Genomic DNA, 6,000 nt, shown 5'->3' with positions numbered 1-6,000 from the left:
CTCTTGTATGTGCTATGTAAGGTGGCTTATGGTGGGGTGTTTTTTTTTTTTTTTTTTTTTTTTTTTTTTTTTTGTTAGTATTTTAACAAAAACCTTATTTTTGTCTCTTACACCAAAATTTTAAACACTTTAGGGAGGATATTCTTCTCTTAGCATTAGCCCGGCATCTATAGATGAAATATAAATGCTTAACATTTAAAAGAAAATGCAATTTCTGTGAAAGGCAGCAAAACCAGATCTGTTTGTCAGAAAATATTGTGGGTCACTTATTTTAAAGAGAGGCAATGAATTCCAGCTTTGTAAAGTATCACTGAACTCTAGAAAGATCAGTTGATTTTTCTAGAGTAGAGGGTAATGATCCTACTTTAGACACTAGGTAGTTTCTTTTTGTTGGAGAACTATGTTAGTATTTTTTTTAAAACCTGTGGTATTAATATATTGCACTCTTTATCTGTTTGGCAGTTGAATATAGATACTGCTTGAGAAATACCTGTATTAACTCTTGAGTAGTGCTACATAATTTGGAACATGATTGCAGACTTTCAGAACAAACAGGTGCCTGGATAGTATAGCTGGAATTTTATCCTGTCATCAGTCACAAAACTTCCTATAGGAACAGAAATGAATTTCTTGCTGCTAGGTCAGCCCCCCCCAACCAAACCCTGATATTTCAGTGGGACTATTTAATTCATCGGGGATCAAAACATCCCTTCAAACAGCAAAGATGGAAGGAGAAGAAATTACATATACCTTTTGAGAACAGCCTGCCTCAGGTTGAAAATGGTCACTGGCAATGTTGAGACTAGCATATATTCAAATGATAATAGCAATTCTAGTTTCTAGTGTTAAGACACAAAACACATGACACACAATTCGTCAGATTTAGGGCTCAAAAGGATTATTAAACAATCTGATCTGTTCTCCTGTCCTACTTGGCCTGCAGAACTTTACCCGGTTGCTTTCATATGAGGTGTAAATTAAAATAGAACAGAATCAAACAGACCGAGAATCTCTACCACTGAATATTTTGTAGTTTAGTCATCAGGGAATCTGCGTGATCTGTGTTTAAATCCTTGCTTCAAATCGGGCACAAACTTTGGCTTCCCATATCCTTTTAACTACTGTCAAAATGAATGTGAGTTTGGTTGCGGTTCCTCTTCAACTTCAGAGGGGAACACAGGAAAATATTCCACCTGTGATTCCCAAATTAAGGCTCCCTCTCTGGTAACTTGACTTTAATACCCCTTTAGCTTTCAGGGTGAGGTCTTACCTCTGCGCCTCTGTAGTGAGGTGCATGCTGCTTCTGACAGCCTTTCAGATCAGTGTGCTCATTCTTAAACATCCAAGAGGAAACCAGTCAAGCCATTTGTGTGCATTCCTTAGGGCAGATTTCCAACGGGTGAAATGCAGTTTAAAGATTTCTGCCGGCTTTGTGTTCTGCACTCCTGTCCCAATGCCAAACAACAGGGCAGAGAGGTGGCAGAGTTTGTCTCTGAACCAAGTTTTGCAATTAGGTTTTGCATTAGCAGCAGAGGAGGAAAGCAAGAATAAAGAAGGTAGATGCATTTGGTGCCCTTTTTGGAGAGAAGGGAGGAAAAAGGCAATGTGGTCTTTATAGTGTAGAGAAAAAAGGGGCTGAAACAGCAAGAGCTATGGGAAGAAGAGTGCTGAAGAAGCAGCAGACTTTCTGCTATTGCAACACAGCTAGAGGTGAGGAAGAAACAACATGATTTGAGGCATGGTTTACAAGAGGAACTAATATAAAGAGGCTTCTTGAACCTCTGCCAGATTTGGATATAGTTGAAATCCAAGTACATGTGCAGTTCAGTCAACTAGCACACTGGTTCAACAGATGACACCAACAGCTGTCTCCCTTACCCCCAGAGCACCTAGTATCACTAGTCCCAACCCTCCTGTTCTCTTATAGAGTAGAGGGTTGACCGATAGTACTTCCTTTCATGTTTTGGCTGTTTTCTCTTTTCATCCGAGATGTTATGCAGATGGATCTTGAGGATCTTCCAGATCCCAGTATTTCTGACAGCTTCACTGAATCTAAGCTGCTATTTAAGCACAGTGAGTTCAACCATGCTATTGTGCGCCCCAAACTCCCAGGTGTGTCCTTAGGCTGCTGTGGCTGTGTCTGAAGCTTCTGTGAAACACAGAATAATCTCATAGGCTGTAGTAGAGATTCACACATATTCCTCTACAAAGTCTCTGAACTCTAGCCCTAATCTAGAAGAACGACGTAAGCAGACAGCCAGGTTTGAATGAATTGGCTGCCAACAGTACAGCTGTATTTATGAATAATTTGCATCAAATCAGGTGTAGACTCACACATGAGAAAAAATAGCTACACAGTTACATGTAAGAAGAACATTGTCAGCTTTTTCTGAGGTGAGTCTTGATTATAGTAGGATTGAATGGTTTAACAAACCTAACCATTGAATAGAGGGCTATGGTTCAGAAATTGCTGGTCTGACCCCAGTTCCTAGTGGTAGAGACAGATTGTAGGTAGTTTAACCTAGAAATCTTGGTGTTATATATGCAAATGTTATCACAAACCATTGGTGTAGAAATTCCAGGTCCATTTCTACAGGAGCTACATTATTTCTGCTCAGAGAATCACCAGCTTCATGTTTGTTATTTGTTCCGGATGGGCTCAGGATTCGGCAATAATCACGCAGAACGAGGTGACTACATTGAGCATTTATTCAGGTGAAAGCACATAAAAGAAGCAAAGTATGAATAACTACTCACAAGGTGATACCTGCCGGCAGGATACTGGACTCGAACATCCTCTCGAGCTGGCAGATCAGAGAGAGAGAGTTGCTGACTGGCTCCCGCGGAGACCCAGCCCTCATTATTCCTGAGCATTGCTTGGCCGCCTGGACCACGCGGACGTTGTATCGGTGTGCTAGCTGGTGTAATACTTGTGTTGGTTTCCCATCAATTTCCTGTCTATCAATGCCCTTCTGTAAAAGCAGACGGAAGACCCAAGCTCGCTCCCCGGATTCCGAGCTCGCGTTCCCACTCGGCCCTCTTTTCTCACTGCTGCCTTTTCCATCCATCTCTAACGCCAATCCTGGAAAGTCCCCTATCTGTTGCAATTTTTCAATTACGTTCTCAATAGGGTTTCCTTGTTCTGACATCAGAACTGGAATTAGATAGGGGCGCCACGCTCCTGGGCATCCCTCCAACAACTTATTTCGCATCCCGGGTAACAACGGCTGTTGCAGATAAAGCTCTGGACTTCCCAATTCTATAGCAATCTTCATGGCCTCTGCCTTAAGCATCTGGCATGTTTGTCTTGTAGTTACCCAGGAGGAGCTGGATGGGGGCCAATCACCGTCATAGAATCATAGAATGCTTAAGGTTGGAAGGGACCTCTAGAGGTCATCTAGTCCAACCCCCCTGCACACGCAGGGTCACCTAGAGCACATGGCACAGCACTGCATCCAAGCGGGTTTTGAAGATCTCCAATCTTCATTGTCATTAGTGTGGCGGTAAGCGAGACCCTCAGCTACCACAGCAATAAGACTCTTGCCGCTTCTGTCCACTCTTCGCAGGGCGGACTGTACATACATGTCATTAGTTAACCCCCAAAACCTCGAGGCATCGACATTGTCAATCCTCACCGAATTGGCCCCTTTTTCCATTAATCTTACCAACCAGGACTGTGGTTTCTCCCCGGGTTGTTGTTTATATTTCGCTAGCAGATTCTTAATATCTTCGGGGGCAAAATCAGTTAGTTCATCCTGTTGCACCACTTGTCCTGGCCCTGGCAGCACAGTTTTCCTTCGTATTACCGGGGCAGCTCGCCTTTTTGGTTTGTCCTGCGATGGGCCCTTCTCCTCTGGTGTGGGGACTTCCTCGTCTGATTCCCAAATATCCCCATCACAAGTTTCCGGGTCCCAGTCAGGGTCGGTGATAATAGTCCGCACCCGGCTCCACTTCTGCCCCGGTTTCCTCCCTCTCCTGTTCTTTACCACACGAATCGTGTACTGTGTCGCCAACTTAGCACATTTCTCCTCCAGGAGCTCCCTCTGATCATTCATCTCCAGCAGAGCCTGCCTCTGCACCACCTGGGTGGCTCGGACTGCCTGTAACTGCTCTTGGAGGAGCTGATTCCTCTCCTATTCCTCCTTTAGCTGCCCCGCTAAAATCTTATATGCACACAGCAGAGCGCCTCCCATCCGACCAGCATGTTCCAGTTGGACCGAGTTCTTAGTATGGTCAGTCTCTACAGACCCCAATACTGTAACACTGCCATGGGGTCCTTCTGGGTCCATGGTTCTGGAGATACCCGGGTGCAGGTCTCCCATCGGTTCCACAGAGCATTCCATGGTTCTGGCCCCCATTCAGGGCACTCTCTCAGAGGCGCAGCCTCCCTGCAGTCGCCAGTGCTGGCTGCAGCTCTCCCGAAAAAGAACCACCACGTCGCACACACAATAAAGACCACAAACACAAACAGCATGAACATGATTTCTATCAAGTGGCATGACCTCACCTAGCTATGCACCCTATTAGTGAGTTCCACTATTTTGATAGCCAATAAAGACCACAGACACAAACACAATTTCTATCCAGTGGCACAACCTCATGTAGCTGTGCACTCACCTTAGTGAGTTCCACTGTTTCAATAGCACAAATAATTTGTATCCAGTGGCACAACTTCACCTAGCTATGCACTCCACTAGTGAGTTCCACTGTTTAATTGCCGAATCCCATCCTCGTCGCCAATTATGTTCCAGATGGGCTCGGGATTTGGCAATAATCACGCAGAACGAGATGACTACATTGAGCATTTATTCAGGTGAAAGCACATAAAAGAAGCAAAGTATGGATAACTACTCACGAGGTGATACCTGCCGGCAGGATACTGAACCCGAACATCCTCTTGAGCTGGCAGATCAGAGAGAGAGAGTTGCTGACCGGCTCCCGTGGAGACGGTATAGGCCTCAGAGTGAGGAGTTTCTCCTTCCCCCGCCAGCTCTCTCCGCACTGTCGTCTTTTATGCCCCGTGCGTCCTGGCATGTAGGGTCCGTACGACCCAGGAGGCAGGCCAGGGGGCGGACAAACTCCGTCTTCAGTTGCTCAAATCTCCCCCAGGGTGTGCAGGTGCGCATACCAGTCAGGGGTCCCAGCCCTCAATTCGAGGGTCCTGCCTTCCTCCTCTTCTTCCTCATTTCCAGGTGTCTGATCTCCAAAGCTAGTTTGGAGGATGTCTGCAGTTATGTTGTCTACAAGCCCAGTCGAGCAGCCGACTTCAACAGGTTTTCGGAGGGGGCTGCCTGTGAACCGGGCTGAGCAGCTGCATCTGTGCTCCTTATCGCTCAGCCTAGGCAGGCAAACATCTTTTTTCTCATGGTCTGGCCTCTTCTTCTCACAGGAGATTTTTATGACTCTACAGATCATAGAAATTTCCATCTCCAATACATCATTCCAACAAAATGAGCCTGTTTTTGTTATTTTAATTTGATTTTGTTGTTTAGCACAAGATATGGGCGTGGATTCCAGTGATATTCCTTTGGAAATGGATTCCACTGTAGCCAGCAAAAAGTACAATTAAAGTCATTGGATTATGTAACTTTTCAAATTCTAAAGTCAATCTGGCAAAGCAAAGCACAAGAAGAGATACAAGGTTTTACTGAGGAGGTGGATGGATCTATATGAGTTTCTGATTTAGTTTCTGTAGCACATTGTTGTGAGATTATCTTGCCACTAGATGTTGCTGTCAGTACAATGAAGGGGTGTTCCGGATGGGTTCGGGATTCGGCAACAACCACACAAAATGTAGTAGCTATGTTGAACATTTATTCTGGCGAGACACGCAGAAGAAACGAAACGTGGGTAACTACTTACAAAGGCAGTTCCCGACAGTGGAATACTAAAACTAAACGTCCTCTCAACCAGAACAGATCAGGGAGAGAGAGTTGCTTAGCTGGTGGCCGCGGAGACAGTGCAGGCCTCCAAGTTAGGAATTCTTCTTTCCTTCCCCCG

The sequence above is a fragment of the Tinamus guttatus genome, unplaced genomic scaffold, assembly GCF_059628265.1.
Source record: "Tinamus guttatus ecotype Peru unplaced genomic scaffold, ASM5962826v1 Tinamus_guttatus_pri_ptg000877l, whole genome shotgun sequence".
NCBI classification, from domain to species: Eukaryota; Metazoa; Chordata; class Aves; order Tinamiformes; family Tinamidae; genus Tinamus; species Tinamus guttatus.
Note: the sequence above shows the minus strand (reverse complement) of the source record.